Genomic DNA, 21,607 nt, shown 5'->3' with positions numbered 1-21,607 from the left:
GACCTGGCGGGGGCAGGAGGCGGAGAGACCGGACCTTTCACGGCAATATCCTCATGGGCCGGCGGCAGGGGGTCTTTATCCCCCTCCCCGGGGGAAGCGGCGCCCTTCTCGGTAGCGGGGCTCAGGCGATGCCGGCGGATTTTCTTCACTCAACGAGCAGAGCATCCAACATGGCGCTGCGGCCGCCTCCAGCAGTCCGGCAGGACGGCCGCTCGGAAAACTTCGGGTATTTTCGGAATGACTCGGTGGGCCGAGGATGGGAAGCACCTTCGGCTCTTTCCGGAGACAGAGAGCGGTCGGGATTCTTCGGAAGCGTTCGGGCGCGTCTTCGGTCTCCGTTCGGGAGCGCTCTAGGACGGACTGCCTTCCTCGGGAAAGATCGGCTAGGGGGCTTCTCAGGCTCGCCGCCGGCGAGTGCGGGGCGGAGGGAGAGACCAAAGGCGAGGTCTGGCCGGCGAGAGCCCTCCCCTGCGGCCCAGCCTCGAAGAACAATGGTAACGGCCTCGGAGTCTGCGGTCCGCGGAGCCCTGCCCGCAGGGGCGGCGAGGCGACAAACCCCAGTTCCTGCGGAAAGAACCGCTTAACCTGAGCGAAAGCGGGAGGATAGGAACCCGCCCGCCGCGGGCACTTATTAACATAACAAATACCAGTCTGCGGCCCTTGGCGACGCATTTCACATCCATTATGTCGACACCCTGTCCGTACTCATTGGGAGGGAATTGGAATGAGGAGGCCGGGGGAGGAAAAGTGACCGGTCCAAGGTCACTCAGCTGGGCTGGGATTGAGCCAGCCAAGCCTGGATCGGAATTCCACTTTCTTTGGGAGGAAACTTGCCTGGTCCCAAGTTGATCTGACTCGCCTTATCTAGTCAGCATCTTAACCGAGGGCTTTGGATGGGCTCTTCGGAAAGCCTACCCCAGGACTGGCGCGCCCCTTGGGGGGCAGCCCATGGTCTTCTCCTCACGTCCGTCGGATGCTGGGGCAACACTTGTTGGTAAGGTCTTTTAATCCCCACGCTGGCTCCATCACGATCACTCCCACCCTCACCCCGCACACCCAGCCCCATGCAAGAGCCTCGTCCCGAGCGCTCAGTAGCACTGAGGGAAAAGGAGCCTCAGGATCTCGGAGTAGTCCAGTGGCCATCGGGCATGGCACTGAGCCTTCACTAGCTCATGCAGTCCTGTGAAGTCCAAGTGGAGAAACTGAGGCCAAGAGAGGCTCAATACCATCACACACACACACACACACACACACACACACACACGAGGAAATTGAGGCTCAAAACGAACTGGAGACTTGCCAGGGTCGTGTGGACAATAGTTGACCGTCAAGGTTAGAGCCCAGTTCTGACTCCTGCGACACTGCCTCACCCTGTCCGCCTGCCTTGTATTTTTTTTTTAAATTAAAGCTTTACATGTAGTGGATGCTTAATTCATGACAGCCCCTGGGGTCCCCAGAAGCGCCCACTGGGATAAAAGAGCAGATACCACCACCACTGCCACCACTGTTGGCTGAGGCTCCACAGTTCCCTGGTGAAAAGAAAACTTCATCCCCGTCTCCACACAGGAAGGCAGCAGCTACTTCCTACTGAGGAATCCTAAATCGTTTGGATTTGTAACACCTTGTTATCTAGGATTGCATTTCTGCAGCCTCTCCAGTCTTGCCTGGAAAACATTCCCAAGAGGTCCTTAAGTTCCCCAGATTCTCATTTCATGTTCTGAGATCTCAGGCTTCTTTATCCCAATCAAAACCTGTTCCCAGAAAAAGATTTGACTTCTCATTTACACTAGGGTGATAACAAACTGATAATTGCTTAATTGTTATTCTTTTCTGAGCTAGTTTCATTTCCTAACTTAATAGCTACAAGCATCAGGCAATTAGTGTGTGCCTGGTCCTTGCTAAGCACTTCAGGAACATTTATCTCTTTTGAAACAGATAGACCTTGGGCAAAATAATGTCAAGGTCCCTGATAAGATTCTGGCCTCAGGCTATCAAAGGGGGAAGCTTGTAGAAAGCAAAGTCAAAAAGATACAGCTCCCTCATCCAAAAGCATGGCCCTGCTCAACACCTCCCCACTACTACAAAGCAGCTAATGTTTATTGATTACCTACTATGTGCCAAGGTACAATTGTGCTAAACATTTTTCTTACATTAACACAGTCCCCTAACAATCTGTAAGATGAATATATTCTCATTTTCAATTAAAGATACTGAGATTCAAAGATGTGAAAAGGCAACACGTGTAACTTTTAAGTGGAACTGTTGAGATTCAAACCCAAGGCACCAACTCCAGGTCAGCTCTGCTACACTGCCTGCAGCATAGTCATCTCTTCACCACAGCCAGAGTCACTGTCAAGAAGAAAAGCTGCTTTGGGCTGGGCAAATGGTACACGCCTGTAAGTCCCAGCTATTCAGGAAAATGAAGCAGGAGGATTGCAAGTTTAAGGCCAGCCTGTGCAACTGAGCAAGACCCTAACTCAAAATAAAAAGTAAAAAGGGCTGGGATCTTAGCTCTGTTGAGTACTCACCTTGCATGTGTTAGACTCTGGTTTTGATCCCTTGTACCACAAAAAAAATAAATAAATAAAAAGAAAGAAAATCTGATTCGAGAGTGGGGGAGGTACTGGGGATTGAACTCAGGGGCACTCAACCACTGAGCCACATCCCCAGCCCTATTTTGTATTTTATTTAGAGACAGGGTCTCTCTGAGTTGAGGCTGGCTTCGAACTCTCAATCCTCCTGCCTCAGCCTCCTGAGCCACTGGAATTACAGGCACCACCACTGCATCTGGCTAGAAAAGCTGATTTTTGTTAACTTGCCTGTTAAAAGCCCTTCATTGACTTCAGGATTATGTCTAAATCCAGGGCCCTTTAGGATCTGGGTGCTACTTTCAGCCTGCTGCTACATTCCACCTTGAATCCAGAGCATCTCCATCTTTTGCCACAATGCCATCATTCTTGCCCTGGGGCCTATATGCTGACTGCTTCTATTACCTGTACCACCAAACCATCCTCTGTCCCCTTAGCCAATTGGCTAATTGCTGCTCCGGAGCTTGGCTCAAGCATCACCTCCTGCAGGCAGCCCTTTTTCTTACTCCTGGGCTGAGCTGGACAGGGCTCCCAGGACTCCCAGGGCCCCCGGGGCAGTGGAAGCTTTCACCTCTTAGGGCACTCCCTTTGGAACCAAATTATCTGAGTGTGATTCTCCGCCCTGCCAATTATTAGCTGTATGACCTTAGAGAAAACTCTTCACCTCAAGCCACAGTTCTCATCTATAAAATAGATTCTATCTTCTGGAGTTATCATGAGAAATAAAACAAATACAAAGCCCATTCCCTGGCTCATAGTCACATTTTATTTTTATTTTTTTAATTTTTTGGTGCTGGGGATTGAACCCAGGGCCTTGTGCATGCAAGGCAAGCACTCTACCAATGGAGCTATATCCCCAGCCCTCATGGTCATTTTTTAATACATTTTACCTATTATTCATTTATGTGGGGTCATTTCTTGGTCATTTAAAGTGTCCCTTAGAGCTAGCACTCAATAAATAGGATGTGACATTTGCTGAGTGAGTTGCCAGAAGATTTGGTGTTATCCTGGAAAAGTCCTAGCCCAGGCCTCACTGCATCAGGAGAAAGAAGGAGAGGAGTATTGGGTCTTGAGCAGCCAGCCCTCTGCTGTTTCTAGAGCCCGAGACAGGTGAGGGGGACTTAGGAATCTTCTCATGACCCAGTGACTTGTTGGCATGTGGGATCATCGCACTTTTTCTCTGGGTGAACTGAGATCGGGCTTAAGGGGGAAAGAGCCTTAATTTCTTTTTCTTTTCCTCCTCTCCTTCTCCTTCCTCTCCTCATTCTCCTCCCTCTCCTTTTTTAAGACAGGGTCTTAATTATTTTGCCCTGGTTGGGCTCAAACAGTAGCTGAGACTACAAGCATGTACCTCCACGCCCAGACTCCTAATGTCTTTTTTTTTTTTTTTTAATACTGGGAATGAAACTCAGGGGGCACTCAACCACTGAGTTACAGACCCAGCCCTTTTTATTTTTTTTATTTTGATACAGGGCCTCACTAAGTTGCTAAGGCTGACGTTGAACTTGCAATCCTCCTGCCTCAGCCTCCTAAATTGCAAGGATTATAGGCATGCGCCACTATGCCCAACTCTTCATAGTCATTTTAAAAGTTTGCATGGGGCTGAGCTGGGGATGTGGCTCAAGTGGTAGCGCGCTCGCCTGGCATGCGTGAGGCACTGGGTTCGATCCTCGGCACCGCATAAAAATAAAATAAAGATATTGTGTCCACCTAAAACTAAAAAATATATATATTAAAAAAAAAGTTTTGCATGGGGGACTGGGGTTGTGGCTCAGTGGCAGAGCGCTTGCCTAGCATGTGTCAGGCACTGGGTTCAATCCTCAGCACCACATATAAATAAATAAAAAATAAAGATACTTAAACAACTAAAAAATATTAAAAAAAAAAAAAGTCTGCATGGAATGCCTTTGCACTCACAGCTGTGTCTATCAGGAATCCAGCCCTGAGCTGGGGCTGGGACTCAGTAGCAGAGCACTTGCCTAGCATGTTTGAGGCACTGAGTTTGATCCTCAGCACCACATAAAAACAAACAAATAAAATAAAGGCATTCTGTCCATTTACAACTACCAAAAAAAAAAAATGTTTAATAAAAGAGTCCTCCCAGTGGCTCGGGAGGCTGAGACAGGAGGATCACGAGTCCAAAGCCAGCCTCAGCACCAGTAAGGCGCTAAGCAACTCAGTGAGATCCTGTCTCTAAATAAAATACAAAGTAGGGCTGGGGATGTGGCTCAGTGGTGGAGTGCCCCTGAGTTCAATCCCTAATACAAAAAAAAAAAAAGAGTCCAGTTCTGCCTCCGGCCTCACCCAGGTCCGTGGGCCCAGTGCCCTCAGGGAACCTCTTATTCTCGGCTGTTTTCAGCTTAAGCCCATGGGATTCTCAGAAGAAATCATCTTTATTAGCCACAAAGGGTTTGTGTCTCAGTAGGTGCTCCGCTCTACCAACGCCTGCCAACAGTGGAATCCTTACAGACCTTGGAAGCCCAAGATCTAAAACCTTGACATTAAGGTGTAGAGATGGGAGGCCCAAAGGAAGGGAAGAGAGTCAGGGTTCCCGTGTCAGGGGATGTGAATGGAAGGAAAGACACCCTAGTGGGGAAGTAAATGTTTGCTCCTCCTGTGCGGTGCGCATGCCCATCATGGGCCCCAAATGCTGTCCCAGGAAAGAGTCAGGCCAGCAGGCCCTTCCACGTGTCTCAGAGCCATGGGAGGGTGGCGGTTCCCTTCCAAGGGTATAAACTTTTTCTTAGAGTGCTGGGGATTGAACCCAGGGCCTCGTGGAGTATGCACTCTATCCCTGAGCTACACCCCAGCCCCAATAGTCAAAAACTTGAAGACAGATCTGGACTCTAACCTCACAGCCTAGTGGGTCCACCATAAGCAAGTTTCCTAACTTCTCTGGGCTATTTGCCCACTGAAGACATGAGGTCTGCCTCTAGCCAGTGTGGTGGCCACGCCTGTGATCCCAGCAACTCAGAGGGCTGGGATGGGAGGATCGCAAGTTTGAGGCCAGCCTGGCCCACTTAGGGAGATCCTGTCTCAACATAAAAATTAAAAGGGCTGTGATGTAGCTCAGTGGTAAAGCGCGCCTGGGTTCAATTCCTAGTACCAAAAATAAAGACAGAGAGCTCTGCCTGTAACCACGAGAGGACCCTGTCTGCAGATACGGTTAACAAAACCTGGGTAGAGGAAGCACCTCCACAACCTTAGCTCCTTCCCTCGGGCAGTTGCAGCTTCTCTGATTTGCTGTCCCTCAGCCCTCCCGGGGCTGGCTGCCCCACACTGTGCCCACAGTCTGTGTAATGGCTTCCAGTCCTTAGCTACTCCTGGAGGTGACTACAGCCAGCCTCTAGGGCTGCAGATAGTTCAGCTTCACCAGGGTGCAACAGGAGCAAAAAGTATTATTATGGGATGGTTGAGAGGCTCGATTTCATGTGTATGTTACCACAGTTTTTAAAAAGTTATTCTGTGGAGTCTATTCAGGGCTGAGGATGCCCTCCGGGGGTTACCTTTCCCAAACTCCAGGATTTAGGGATGGAGCAGATGGGAAAGCATTTTGTCAAGGTTATAGCAAGCGAGCAGCAGAGCCAGGATACAAGCTCACGGCCTCTCTTGGCTTCCAGACCCAGGTGTCTCTCACCATCTGATCGGATCCTGCCACCCCACAGGGCTTTTGCCACTTGAAGCACAGGCCGCAGCTCCCCTATGTGCCTCAGAAGGGAATTCCAGAATTCACCAGACCAGCACTGTTGAGAGACAACTATGTGCAGGGCACTGTGCTGGGCCCCTAGGGAGCCCAGGAAGTCACGTCTGGTTGCAAAGAGAAATAGGTCACTGGAAAATTCTCCTGCAGAAGTCCACTTTAAGGGACGTCCCCATGATAACTCACACCAAGCCTAGTCCTGGGGCACCTCCGTGCCAGCCTCCGACCGCCTGCTCTGCCGCTGAGTTTCCTTTTCCTAGAAAGGAGAAAGTGGATCCAGGAAACCCTCCCCCGGGGGCTCTGGGGACAGCCAGACCTAGATCTTCCAGCTTTGTTGCTTTGTTGTGGTGGTGATGGTAACAAAATATACACAACATAAAATTTACCACTTTACACATCGTGCAGTTCCATGGCATTAAAAAGTACACTCACATTGCTCTGTAACTGTCACCACCATCCATCTCTGGAATGTTCTTCTCATCATCCCAGACTGGAGCTCCATACCCACTAAACAACAGCTCCCTGCGTGGCCTCCCCTTAGTCCCCGTCAACCGCAGCACTATTTTCTGTTTCTGTGAGTCTGACTATTTGAGGTACCTCCTGTGAGTGGAATCATATGGCATTTGTCCTTTGGTGAGTCAATTATTTCACTTGGCATGTTTTCAAGATGCACCCATGCTGCAGCATGGATCAGAATTCATTCCTTTCTAGGACTGAGAACTGTTCCACTGTATGGGGCTGGCTGGGGTTCGGTTCATCCATTCAGACGTCTCCAGACATTGGAGTCATTTCTACCTTTTGGCTACTGTGAATAATGCAGCTACTAACAAAAATGCATCTGTTTGAAGGTGTCTGCTTGAGTTCCTGCTTTCAGTTCTTTGGGACACATACGTGGATGTGGAACTGCTGGGTCACATTATAATTCTCTGTTTAACCTTTGAGGAACAGCCCTGCTGTTTTTTCACACTGATTGCACCGTTTTTTGTCACTCCATCAGCAAGGGACAGGGTTCCAGTTTTTCCACAGCTGTATTTATACTTTTTCTTTTTTCTTTTTGTGGTATCTACCTTAATGGGTACGAAGTCCCTTTCTCATTATATTTTTTTGGGGGGGTACCAGGGATTGAACTTAGGGGCACTCGACCACTGAGCCACATCCCCAGCCCGATTTTGTATTTTATTAGAGACAGGGCCTCACTGAGTTACTTAGTGCCTTGGTCAATTGCTGAGGCTGGCTTTGAACTCGCGATCCTCCTGCCTCAGCCTCCCAAGCCACTGGGATTACAGGCGTGAGTCACTGCATCTGGCTTCTTGTTGTGGTTTTGATTTTGATTTGCATTTCCTTTTTTGTACCAGGGATTAAACTCAGGGGTGTTTAACCACGAAACCACATCCCCAGCCCCCTTTTATATTTTATTTAGAGACAGGGACTCACTAAATTGCTTAGGACCTCGATAAGTTGCTGAGACTGGCCTCAAACTTGTGATCCTCCTGCCTCAGCCTCACAATTTGCTGGGATTACAGGTGTGTGGCACTGCACCTGGCTTTTCCCTAATGATTAGTGTTGCTGAGCGTCTTCTCATGCTCACTATTCACCATTTGTGTGTCTTCAGAGAAATCTCTACTAGAGTCTTTTGCCTATTTTAAAATTTTTTATGTATTTTTTTTATATATTTACTTTTGCAGTGCTGGGGATGGAACCCAGGGCCTCCCATATGTGCTAGACAAGCACTCCACTACTAAGCCATGCCCCCAAGCTCTTTGTTTTGGTTCGGTACCAGGGATAGAACTCAGGGTGCTTTCCCACAAAGCCAAATCCCCAGCCCTTTTGTAATATTTTATTTAGAAACAGATCTCACTGAGTTGCTTAGGACCTCACTAAATTGCTGAGGCTGGCTTTGAACTCAAGATCCTCCTGCCTCAGCCTCCTGAGCTACTGGGATTATAGGTGTGCACCACTGGGCCCGGCTGGGTTATTCATTTTGTTATCATTGTTGAGCTGTAGACGTTCTTTCCAGCTCTGTCAATTTTAACTGTGTGTCCTTGAGCCAAGTGCTTCAGTTTCCTCAACTGTAAAACAATTTTTTAAATGGTGAATTTCTACTTCCTAGAGCTGTGGGGATTAAATAAACTAGTAAGAAAAAAAAAAACACAACCGTTTGGGTATCTGACTAACAACATATACTGAGCCTCACTATGCACCAAGAATTAGGCAAAATTCTTGACATGCATTAATTCATTTAATTGGGCTCTTGAGGATTAATAGTGACTGCATGTAGGAGATGATACAGAGCAGAGCCCTTCCTCCCTTGTCTGGGTTCTCCCTCGTCTGGGTCCTTGGACCCTCAAATGCACCAAAGCCACTGAGCTGTCACGTTACTGAGACCAGCCTGCATCTCCACTGAGCCCGGCCCAGTGAAAGGCCTCTACTACCTACTAGTGCCTCTAGCCCTGTGCAAGCCCAGGGACTTCACTCAATCACCCACACACCCCTTCGGAGTCTAGAAACCACATCCCTCTACCCTGGGTGGCCCAGCCTTCCCCTGGCTCTTGTTGAGTCTGAGGCCATTTAAATATCCTGCCAAGCTAGCTGCCTTGGGAAAATCCTGGACTCTGATTTACCCCGTATCTAGTGACTAGAGGAGGAAGCTGGATTTCCAGATGCCCACAGCTGGCGCCGTCCAAGGCTGGCTCCTGTGATCTCCGTGGGAGCCAGCCCCGCCTGGCCGCCCTTGCTCCAGACACCTGGAAGAAGGCCGCAGCGTGGCTCGGCTCTGCCTTTTCCCACCAGCGGGAGAATGGAAATAGCAGTGGTTCAGGATTAATTCTGCAGATGAACATTTTTCATTTTCCCAAATTTGGCAATTAGCTCTTTTCTCCCCTCCACCCTCATCGCCTGCCTTCTCTTGCGCTGGAATAGACGCACTGGAGCAGCTGCTGGCTCTCGCCCGTTATGCCGGGTAAGTGGGTATGGGCTACGGTCCAGTTCCTCAGATGGGCACCTGTGGCCCATCATTTCTGGTACTTGTCCATCTCAGTCCCCGCCCCGCGGCCCTCTGACACACACCCCGGACACCCACACACTCTGATGTCTCCAGGGCTTTTCCATACAGTGGCCCACACTCCCCCTGAAGGATCTCCTGGGTTGCCTGGAAGCTCCTATTTGCCCTTCCAAACCCAGCTCAGGTATCATCCGTGAGACAAACTTTCCTTGGTTCCCTCTCCCTGCCCTAAACAGAATTAATTGTTCCGTCCCCTGCGGTAGGACATTATTTTCTTGTGATTTCATTGCACTATATTAAAGGGCTTGTGTAGCCTAGTATCTGGCACAGAGGAAATATTCAATACTTATTTCTCCTGGGCAGGAGGTAGAGCTCAGTACACTTGCCTAGTGTGTTGGGAGGGCCCTGGGTTCGATCCCCAGCCCCAGAAAATCAAACAAAATATATTTATCTCTTCTGTGAAGCTGGATTTTTAAATAGCTTGGGGATAATAGCACAACTTGCTTTTTGAACATTAAAAAAAAATTTTTTCATTTCATGCCTCAACACAGAGGCTTTCTTTCTCTCAGGGACAGAGACTGTGACTTTCACCTGCATTGCTGTGTGCCCAGCACAGAGCCTGGCACATGGGAGATGGATGCTCCGTAAACAGTTAAGGAGGGAGGTTGATTGAGTCTTTGAATGTTCCTCTACCCTGTCAGATTTGGGAACTACCATCTGCAGGGGTAAGTGGGAGCCCTCTGCCACCCAAATTTCATTTTATTTGTTTGTTTTGGTACCAGGGATTAAACCCAGCTTAACCACTGAGTCACATCCCCAGTCCTTTTTATTTTTTACTTAGAGACAGGGTCTTGCTAAGTTGCTGAGGCTGGCTTTGAATTTACAATCAGCCTCAGCCTCCCGAGCTGCTGGGATTCTAGGCTTGCCCCACCATGCCCGGCCACCCAGGAGTCTCAGAGTGGCATTTCCTGCTCCTAGGGGAAATTGGGTCCTTCTCCCTGACACTGTAACTGAGAAATGTGGGCGGAGGACTCAGTGCTGTCCTACTTCTGCGGCTTGGGCATGGGGTTTGGAACACAATAGATCTTGGCTTAAATCCCAGTTCTGAGACCTTAGTTGAATTGCTTCACCCTCTGGGCCTCAATTCCTCTCCTCTGTGCATAGGACATGATGATAGTTCCAAAGTTCCCAGGAAGTTGCAAGGTGGAAAGACAGGAGACTGTCAATCAATGGGGATCCCCCTCCCCCTTCAGCTCTTCCTTATCTCTGATCCAGCTGAAGCTCTTTGGGGAGGGGAAATGCCACACGGCTCTGTGGTAGCAGCACAGAGCTCTAAATCATGGTCCAGAAGGGCACAGCGGTTAAGAGCCCCGGCCTCAGGGCCAGGTTACTTGAGTTCCCATCTCAGCTTACTAGCCATGTGATCTGAACTTCAGTTTCTATCTGTAGTGTAGTCATGATGATACCAGCCTTGATCTCCTAAGACTTTATAAATGAAAAAGTGGAAAGCACCCATTGGGGGTGAAGGTCAGTGGTAGAGTGTGCTTAGACTGCATGAGGCCCTGGGTTCCATCCCCAGCACCAAAATAAATCAGAGCTCCCGATAGATAGGAAGCTCTCAAGAAACCAGAATGCAAGCCAGCTCTTGTGTTCAAGAAGTCTCCTGGTAGACTTGGTCTGGTCAGCCTCGTAGCTGCCCGTGACAGGACCTGCCACCATGACTTGAGGTCTGCAAGGACTAGAATTTCTGAATTACCATTCCTTGCTGACCCTCACTCCACTCCTGGCCTGGAGGTGAGGAGAAACCTGACTGCAGAGGTGGCTCAGTGTACTGGGTACCATGGTTTAAATAAGCCTCCAATGTTCTGGAAATTTCATCTCCAGAAATCTTGATAATGGTAATTAGAGGTGGAGATCAATAGATGGAGATCCCTTGCCTTGCAGTGATTAGAATTAGATGAGGTCACAAGGGTGGGGCCCCAAGGATGGCAGTAGTGGCTTTATTAAAAGAGGAACAGAGACCCGAGTTAGCCTGCTTGCTCTGCCTTACTGTGTAAGGCACTCCGCCATGTTCTCCTGCAGCAGGAGGCCCTCACCAGATGCTGGTGCCAGGCTCTTGGACTATAAGAAATAAATTTATTTTTCTTATAAATTACCCAGTCGGTGGCACTCAGTTGCAGCAATAGAAAATGGACTGTGAGGTCAGACTCAAAGTAGGTCTGAATCTGTTCCACCACTTCCTGGCTCCTTTACCCTCCAGATCCCAGTTTCCCACTAGGAATGACAATGTCCCTCTCACAGAGCTGATTTGAGGATTACAGAGGATCCCACATGCAAAGCCCTGACAAAGGAGCCAGGCCCCAGAGTGGAGGCTCAGGGGAGAGTGGTTCCCTGCCTCGCCTTCAGGGCTGGCGCTCTGCCCCTTCCTGGCTCTGGCACTGCCCACTGAGTTCAAAAGTGGCTGCTGCAGCTGTCGTTTCTGAAAATACATTCCCTGGCTTCTTTCTGTCTTTTCATCCAAGTCTTTCCCAAATCCTTCAACAATCTCAAATTGGGGGTTTCAAAACACATGTACACACACACACACACACAAAAAAAAAAAAACAAAACCTCAAACTCTGACCTCTGTGTCCCACCAAGTTGGCAAATGTCCCAGAGGATCTTGACCACTAGTCACTGAGTTAGACATTCAGTTCCTCGGTCAAATTCACTCATATCTGACAAGATCAATAAGGGAAACGGGCAGCAATGATCAAAAGGGCCCACACTGGCTCTGGAGGCAGCTCTCGCAGCAGGACCTCACACCACACAAAAGTGCATGCAGGGGGTGTTCCATAAAAGCTCCTCTACTCACAGGCAGCCCTCATGCCCAGAGACACTGAAAAAAAATGGTTCCCATGACAACGTGCTGCAAATGTTCTATATAAATGAGTCTGTGCGCTCCTGTGTGTGTACATAGCCACACAGAGAGGCACGGAAATAAACTCTTGGCATGATTTTTTCCTATTCCAAACACAAAATAACTTGCAAGGATTGATGACTGGAAGGGAGAACAAAGCTTTTTGAACCAACATTTTTCCAATGGACTGGCTCCCAGTGATGCCCAACCGTTTTAATGTGAGTCTGTTTTGGTTCCTGCACCCGGAATATAGTAGATTGTCAATAAATAATTGTTGAAGGAATGAATAAATGATGGATAAATGGAAGAAAAGAAAAGGAAGGAGGGAGGGAGGGAGAAGAAAAGCCTGGAATATCAGGGCTGGAAAGGCTCCTACTGAGTATCCAATCCCATCTTACTCCCTGTGTCTCTGTTGGAGAAACTGAGGCTCAGAAAAGAAGGATTCTTCCTTTCTTCTGCCCCAACATAATTACTGGCAGAGGATAGTAGCATAGACCCAGACCTAGAAATTCATTAAATACTTAATAAACATGAGTTAAATTTCTATAATAATACACATGTATTGAACAATTATTATCTGTCAGCCCTGCATTAACTACATGCAGACAGTATCTCATTTAAAATTTGCACCCACGCAAGGGATAGGTTAAAATTCCCATTGAAGCCAGGGGTGGTGGTGTATGCCTATAATCCCAGCAGCTCAGGAGGCTGAGGCAAAGGGACCAGGAGTTCAAAGCCAATCTTAGCAACGTAGCAAGGCCCTAAGCAACTTAGCAGACCTTTTCTCTAAATAAAATACAAAGGGGCTGGGGATGTGGCTCAATAGTAAAAGTGCCCTTGGGTCCAATCCCTGGTACCAAAAAAAAAAAAAAAAAAAGCGCATTTAACAGAGATGGAAACTGTTTATCCGAGAGGTGACATCACTTGACCTAAGTTATAGAGTCAGTATGCGGTCGAAGGTGGAAATTGAACTCAGGACACTCAGATACCAAGACCTGAGCCTCTCTGTTCAGGACCTCTCTCTAAATCCACTGCCAAGGATAATTAGCTGCCTTCTTGCAGATGTTGAGGGCTCCAGGGGTGAAATAACTTGCCCAAGACAGGAAGCTGTGGAGGAAGGACTTGAACTCACATTTTCGGACACGCAGTCCAGGATTCCTTCCAGTTTCCTTCCTGCTTTCGAGAGTCAGCCATCTAACTGGGCAAAGGAAGGGGACCCCCTCTGGCTGTCTTTGCCTCCCAGGACTCAGTTCCCCCCAGGACTCTGCTGATTCTAAGCGTCTCTTTGGGTTCTTGCGCCGCCTAGTGGTAATATCTTAAAACTGCATCAGACCTAACTCCAATGAACCAGCCCAAGCCCTGTTTGGAACCAGGTGTTTGCCCTAGTTCTCTGGAAGGAAATAGAACTGGTGCTTAGGTCCAAGTGTAGGCTCCTTGCTGCCCTGGACGTGCCACACTCCCCTTTTTTCTCAGCTTCCTGACTGGCCTCCCTGACTCCATTCCAGCGTCCTTCAGTCTGTTCTCTGCATAACCAGCCAGAGAACCCAAAATGGACCATGGACCATGTTATTCACTCCACTCCCTGCTTATACTCCTCATAGTGCTTTTTTTTTTTTTTTTTGTAGTGGTGCTGGGGATTGAACTCACGGCCTAGTGCATGCAAGGCAAGCGCTCTACCAACCAGCTATATCATCAGCCCCTACACTCTCTCTAGTGTCCATTATTCTGAGGATGAAGTCCATCCTCCTTATGGCCTGCAGGACACAGTCAACGGTCCCTACCTCTCTCTCTCCCTGCCTCCACCCTGTCTCTCTCTAATCTTCAGCCTCACTCGTCTTCTTCCAATTGCTTGTGTCTGTCCGAGCCACTTCCTAAGTCAGCCTTTACACACACAGCCCCACACCTAGCCAATTCCCTATCCTGTACCTGGAAAATTGCTAAGTTCCTGCTTATGAAGCTGAAAGAGGACTGCCTCAGAGACGCACTGTTTCGAACCTCGGCCTGACCCTTGCTAGGCAAGTACTCTACCCTGAGCTGCACCCCCAGCCCAAGAACACACTTTTATATTCCCCTGCAATGCCACTCCCAGAGTGCTCTTTGGACTTGCAGTTACTTATGCAATGACTGCCTTTATTGTAGTTAACAAGAACCCCATCTCACTCAATGGGGCACTCCCAGCACCAGGCACAATTCCTAGACATGTAGCTTCTCAATATTTGTTAAATGAATGAATGGATTAAAATGAAGCAAAGGAAAAACCTGATACTTAGTAAGCTCTATATGCCACAAAGTACTCTAAATTATGTGTGTGTGTGTGCGCGCACACACACACACACAACTGGGGAATGAACCCCGGGGTGCTCTACCACTGACCTGCATCCCCAGAACTCCCCCTTTTTTTTGAGTCAGGGTCTCTATAAGTTGCCCAGGCTGGCTTTGAACAAGTGATCTTTCCGCCTCAGCCTCCTGAGTCACTGGGATTACAGGCACAAGCCTCTGTGCCCAAAGAAAAGCCCTTATAACCATTACCTCACATGAGCTATGACATGGCCATTATTAGCTTCATCTTGCAGGTGCAGAAACAGACTGTGAAAATTTAAACTGGTGGGGCATAGTGACACGTTCCTGTAGTTCTAGCCACTCAGGGGATTGAGGCAGGAGGATAATTTGAACCTGACCAGGCACTGTGGCACATACCTGTATTCACAGCAATTTGGGAAGTTGAGGCAGGAGGATTGCAAGTTCAAAGCTAGCCTTGGCAATTTATTGAGGCCCTAAGCAATTTAGCGAGACCCTGTTTCAACATAAAACATAAAAAAGATTGGGGATGTGACTCAGTGGTTAAGCGCCCTGGGTTCAATCCAAACCCTGGTACAAAAACAAACAAACAAACAAACAACAACAACAACAAAAAAAAACCCCTAATGCATCCATTGCTGGGCATGGTGGATCATGCATGTAATCCCAGTGTCATGAGAGGCTGAGGTAGGAGGATCAAAAGTTCAAAGCCAGCCTCAGCAATTTAACAGGTCCCTAAGCCACTTAGCAAGACCCTGTCTCAAAACGCAAAATGAAAAAAGGGCTGGGGATGTTGCTCAGTGGTTAAGTGTTCCTGGGTTCAATTCCTAGTACTTAACAAAATAAATAAATAAAAACAAAAACCTTACTATAAGGCTATTAAAAAAAAGAATGCATACAAAAACTAGTTGCCGCAGTCTGGCTGGGCACAATCAGGAGCCACTTGTCAAAAGAAACTAACTTTATTTTTAGAACCACACACGCCAAACAAAACAGCCTCTCAGGAAAAACCCTCAGAGCCTCAACTGCCACCACAGGCTTTTCACAAGCCTCTCTCTCCCACACAAGCTTCTCTCCACCTCCCACAATCCTCCTGCTCTTGAGGCCGATTGGCTGGGTCACGTGGGCAGAGCCAAAAAAGTCCCCCAATGAGCAGCTCCGTGGTCTGAAAGGACAGGGAAACAGCCCAGTGAGCATCACTGCAGAGGAGCCAATCAGCTAGATGTTGCTGGGGCCGCTGTGAGCCAATCATCAGCCGGCAGCTGGAAGTTTGCTGGCAGCTGGAAGTTTGCTGGGGCCCCTTCGGCTGTGGCTCTCAACAACTAGTGACATCTGAATAATGTCTGTATTCTGCTTAACAGTATTATACTGGTACAGTTTTTTGAGGTGATTATATCCGGTTTTGACATTGGCTATATTTATGCAGGATAGGTGAAGGGTACAAAGGAATCTTTATGCAAGTTTCTGCAACTTCCTGTGAGTCTATAATTATTTTATTTTTTAAAATTTGTTTATTGATGCATTATAATCATACATAATAGTGGGATTCATTGTTACACGTTCATACATGCACACTATAATTATTTTAAAATAAGGATTCTTTAAAATGAAAGCACAATTTTTCTGTATCCTGATTGTGGTTACACGATTATATACATGTCTCAAAACTCATTAAACTGTACATACAAAAAGCCAATATTATCATTTTTAAAAACGTGGTCAAACAAAGACTTCTTCAGATTAATAAAAGCTGAGAGAATTCATTACTACCAGACCTGTACTATATGAAATCTACTTTAAAAAAAAGTTTTTAATTGTAGATGGACACAACACCTTTGTTTTATTTATTTTTATGTGGTGCTGAGGATTGAACCCAGTGCCTTACTCAAGCAAGGCAAGCGCTCTACCGCTAAGCCACAACCCCAGCCCCTATATGAAATCTTAAAGGAAGTTCTTCAGGTGGAGGAATGATAGCCAACAGGCCCTTGAATCTACCGAAACAATGATTCACAGAAATGGCTAAAATGAAGCAAATCTAAAAGACAAGTTTAATTTTTTTTTAAACTGGGCATGGTGGCATGCACCTGGAATTCCATCAAATGGGGAGGCTCAGGTGGGAAGGTTGCAAGTTTGATGGCACACACATATAATTCCAGTTACTCAAGAGGCTGAGGCAGAAGCATCACAAGTTCATGGCCGGCCTTAGTAATTTAGCAAGACCCTGTCTCAAAATAAATTAAAAGGGCTGGAGATGTGGCTCAGTGGTAGAGCACCCCTAGGTTCAATCCCTGGTACCAAAATTTTTTTTTAAATAGCAGTTGTTTTTTTTATCACCCAGTAAATGGGTCAGAGCAACACATCCAAATGAAGAATATGATATCTTTCAAGTGCAGAGGTGCCCACTAGGTGCCATGCTGCTTTCTTGGACGTAGGGGTACCAGATGGAGCAACTGTAGAAGGATATCTCAGCATACCCACACTGCTGGACCCCTAGATATTTTGCTGAGGTAGAAGGCTCTGAATTCCAGCTGGATTTACTCCCCCCACCCCTCACATGCACATGGATCACCGAGTGTAGGACAGTCACCACTTCAGCGTGACGACGTCCATGTAATGGGCCAGTGTGGTATCTCGTGGAAGAGGAAGGTCATCGAGATCTCTGTGAACTAAGTTGGGACGTTGGCCTAGAGAGTTGATACACTCCTGAGGCAGGACAATGAAGGTGTCTTGCTGTCCTTTCCAGATCTAAGAAAGTCCCTTGTGATGGCCATGATGGACAGGGAAGGGGAAGGAAGGCAAGTTGCAGATCAGTAGCTGCGTGCCAGAATCAGGGATTGTGGTGTGTCATTTGATGGTGTGGGATGGAGGTGAGCATGTCACATGGTGGCTTACAATGGGTGTGAGTGTGTCACATGATGGTTTGGGACCGTGGGACCAGGTCATGACACTGTATCTAGATGGTGGCTGCAATAGAGTCACTGACCTTATAATAACCCACACTCATCCCCCCTGAGCCTTCTGCACAGACCCAACAGACGGGCTGGGATGTGGTGGGGATAAAGCTCAGTGGTAAAGGGCCTCTGGGTTAAATCCTCCATACAATAAAAATGGGTCGGATAACAGTTTTAAGCGGTGGCTCTTTTGGCTAATTTATGCTCTAGGCCCTAACACACTAGACTGAAAATCAAAATGGAGTAACCCATACTAACACTCAAACAAAAATTAAGCTGATATAGGATCTTTGTAGGAATCAGGAGAGAAAGAAGACAAAACTTGAATTCCCAAACGGCCCGTTTCAATGGCATGGCAAGTTTTTTTTTTTTTTTTAAGATGGACACAACACAATGCCTTTATTTATTTATTTATTTTAATGTTGTGCTGAGAATCGAACCCGGGTCCTGCCCGTGCTAAGCGAGCGCTCTACCGCTGAGCCACAATCCCAGCCCTGCATGACAAGTTTTAATCCTTATCTTTTTTGTGCAATCAAAAACTTAATAAGAGGGATGTGGATGTTGCTTTGTGGAACAGTGATTGCCTGGCATATGTGAAACCGTGGGTTCAATCCCTGCTTAAAAAAGAAAAATTACTAGCAAAAATATTATTATTATTTTTTTAATGTATACTGCAGATGGATCCCAGCGGTGCTTTACCACTGAGCCACATTCCCAGCTCTTTTTATTTTTTTATTTTGAGACAAGGTCTCACTAACTTGCCCAGGCTGGCCTTGAACCTGCTATCCTCCTGCCTCAGCCTCCCGAGCTGCTGGGATCACAGGTGTGTGCCACCGCACCCATCCAGAGCTTCTCTTAGGCCCACGTCCTGTGATTAAGTCAAAGGAAAACCACCACAGCCGAATGCATCCAGGCCCGTGATGGCCCAGACCTTCCAGGAATCAAGGGCTGGGTCACCCCACGTGGCCGAGAGCTACAGCAGATAAGGCATTTGCTGACAGAAAAGGAAATCTGAGCTGGAGAGTGAAGGAAGGGAGTGATGAAAAGCAGCTCTTGGTGGGGGGGGTCCTGTCTATGATCCTAGACTCAGAGAATCTCAGGTTCGAGGTCAGCCTCGGCAACTTGCCAAGATCCTGTCTCAAAATACATAATAACAAAGGGCAAAGGGCCTGGGGTTGTACCTTAGTGGAAGAGCATCCCTAGGTTCCATCCCAGCTCTATCACAGGACCAGCTGCAGAAACGAGCATTTCTCCCTTACTCTGTTAGGAACATGTTTGTGGGTGTCTAAACATCTCCTTTTGGGGGGAAATGGGGATTGAACCAAGGGCCTCCAGAATGCTAGGCAAGCGTTCTAGGACTGAGCCACACCCCGGGTCCACCTCCCTGTCTGTACTGGTGTTTTGGGGACTGTGATTGGCCCTCTCCCAGCCCATTTCTTGAGGAGAATTCCCATTTTAAGCCACCCTCCTTTGTGAATGGTGGTCAGAGGAGGGGGGAATTTTTCCTTATTTTCACTTATTTCTGGATTTCTCTTTTCCTTTCTTTTTTTGGTGATTCTGGGGGTTGAGTCCAGCACCTTCAGCGTGCCAGGCAGGCGCTCTACCGCTGAGCTCCACCTTGGTTTATAAAAGAACGAAATTTATTTCGGTATTGCCAAATGTGTTTATCTTCTTTATGTTTTTCTTTTTGTGGTTTTTAAAAGGTGGCTTTGCTGGTATGAGGTTGTGGCTCAGTGGTACAGTGCTTGCCTAGCTCATGGGAGGCCCTGGGTTCCATCCTCAGCACCACATGAAAGAAATAAAGGGGGACTGGGGTGTGGCTCAGGGGTGGAGCGCTCACCCAGCACGTGCCAGGCCCTGGGTTCGATCCTCAGCACCATATAAAAATAAAAAAATTAAAAATAAAGGTATTTTAAATTTTTTAAAAAAGAAATACAGGTATTGTGTGTCCAATTACAACAAAAATAAATGCTAAAAAAAGGTGGCTTTTCTAATCTAAAGTTATAAACAGATTGTTATATTTTATCTAATGCATACAGAACTTACTGATGTACACAGTAGGAGGGAATTCCATCTAAATTCAGTTTTTCTCAAATGGATCTCCCAACACCATTTATTAAATGGTTCATTTCTCCACTCACGAAGTGCTTCCTCTATCTTACACTAATTCCTATATATGCGCAGGGTTGTCCCTGGCTTCTAGTCTATTCCAGTTTGATACCTGTTCCTAACCTACAGCAGCTCTCATTTACCATTGCTTTATAAATATTTACATATGGAATATAGCTCCTTCGTTGTTTCAATTTTTTTCAGAATTGTCCTGATTGTGCTTTTTCTCTTTCATGTGAATCAGCTCATCAAATTCTATGCAAAATTATCTTGGGATTTTGGCTGAGAGTACGCTGAAATCATACATTAATTTGGGGAGAGCTGGCATTGAATATTGCATCGGACTTTTCTGCCCACCGGCAGGGTGCTCAAGGGCATTCTCTGACGGTCTTTGGTAAAGTTTCTCAGATTTCTCTTCTGAGGTTTTCCAAGTTCTGGTTGGGCTCTTCAGTGGACCAAATTCTTTACAAGTTTAAAGTCTGTCCTAACCCTTTCAGAGGCCTCTGCAGGCCCTTCTGCTTACACGATTGTTACAGATTGCTTACTTTTTCCAGCTGTTCCCAAGTTACATCCTGTGTGTTTCCACATGTGTTGGGTGAAGTCTGAAGGGCCAGGCTGGGGTTTCAAGTCCTGCTTGGGAGGGGAACAAGGTTGGGCGAGGATCTAGGAGGATGGGGGTGGGCAAGGGGCACTGGGACCCCAGCCCAGGGAGGAAGGAGCCTGTTCTTAGTCCCTGGGAGGTGGCCTGTCTGGAGGGAGGGCATCTGCAGGCCCAGGGCTGGGGGAAGGGTGGCTAAAAGCTAGGTCTCCCTTCTTGGGGAAAAGGGTGGGCAGCAGCCAGCTCCTCCATCCTATGCCTTCATGCGTGTGTGTGTGTGTGTGTGTGTGTACGCGCATGTGTGTTCTGCACACATGGCATCCCTGGGGCTTTCTGTTTCTAGAGGCTTCTCACGTTTTCCAAAGCGGCTCATTGCGAGTGGCCTGTGTTCAGAACCCAGCTCAGCCACTTCCTGCCCTGCAACCCAGTGTCCCCGAATGACACCTCCTCTGAGCATCAGGGCTGAGAAATTCTCTGTCCCACAAACTGTGAGCTCCAGGGGAGGCGGGGTGAGAACTCTTCTTGCACGTGGCTGCACTCCAATAGGCACGTGACTCCTGGCGGGTCTAAACAGAATTCACCCATCCATCCTGCTGGGGAGGGGTGTGCCCTCTGTGCAGAGAACATTCCAGCCTGAAGGACAAAAGGGACCCAGAGCCTCAGTGGGAAAGGGCTTGGCCTGTTTGGGCTCCAGAAAGAAGCTGGAGGCCTGGGGTGTGGCTCAGTGGTGGCTTGCAGCCTGAGGCCTGGTTAATCCCTGGCACTGCCCCAGACAAAACAAACAGGACAAAACAGGGTCAAACACAAGAGGTGGGAGCCAGTGACAGGGAGGGACCTTCTCTTTAAACAGGCTGCTCTCCTGAGGACAAGAGGTGGAGGGGTGGGGACTCTCCCAGCTGCCCCCGGGGAGAGACGCTGGTGCCTATGGGCCTCGCAGGCCCCTTCGCACCTCGTGGGGACAATCTGAGCTCAAAGCATATCACCCTCTCTGGCATCCTCACTGTCGCCCATATCTGATGGTTACCAAGACAGAAGAAGAGAGTACATTGTAGGTCTTATAGCCCGAGAAGCAGAGTCCAAGAGAAATGACCTACTCCTTTTAAAGACAGGCAGAGTCAGGCTGGGCTTGGTGACCCACACCCGTAACCCAGAGACTTGGGAGGCCAACACCTCAATCAGTCGTGTAGACCACCATGTTTGTGGTACTTAGTTACAACAGCCCTAGTAAACTAATACCCTCTGGAAGGAGAGGAAAGTCTGTGTGAGGCCCCCCCCCCCATGCAGACCTGAAGCTTCCTAGAGGAGGTGATGGTGAGTGGGGCACTGAAGGATGGTAGGAGTTCACCAGGTGGGGAAGTCAGAACATTCCAGGCAGCAGGAAGAACATATGTAAAAGCCAGGGGAGGCTGTTTTTTGGTCCTCTTTGAACTTCCTGCCTGCCCTGCCCAAGTATCTGAGATCCA

Source organism: Marmota marmota, unplaced genomic scaffold, assembly GCF_001458135.2.
Source record: "Marmota marmota marmota unplaced genomic scaffold, marMar, whole genome shotgun sequence".
Taxonomy (NCBI): Eukaryota; Metazoa; Chordata; class Mammalia; order Rodentia; family Sciuridae; genus Marmota; species Marmota marmota.
The sequence above is the reverse complement of the archived record's forward strand: the minus strand, read 5'-3'. Positions refer to the sequence as shown.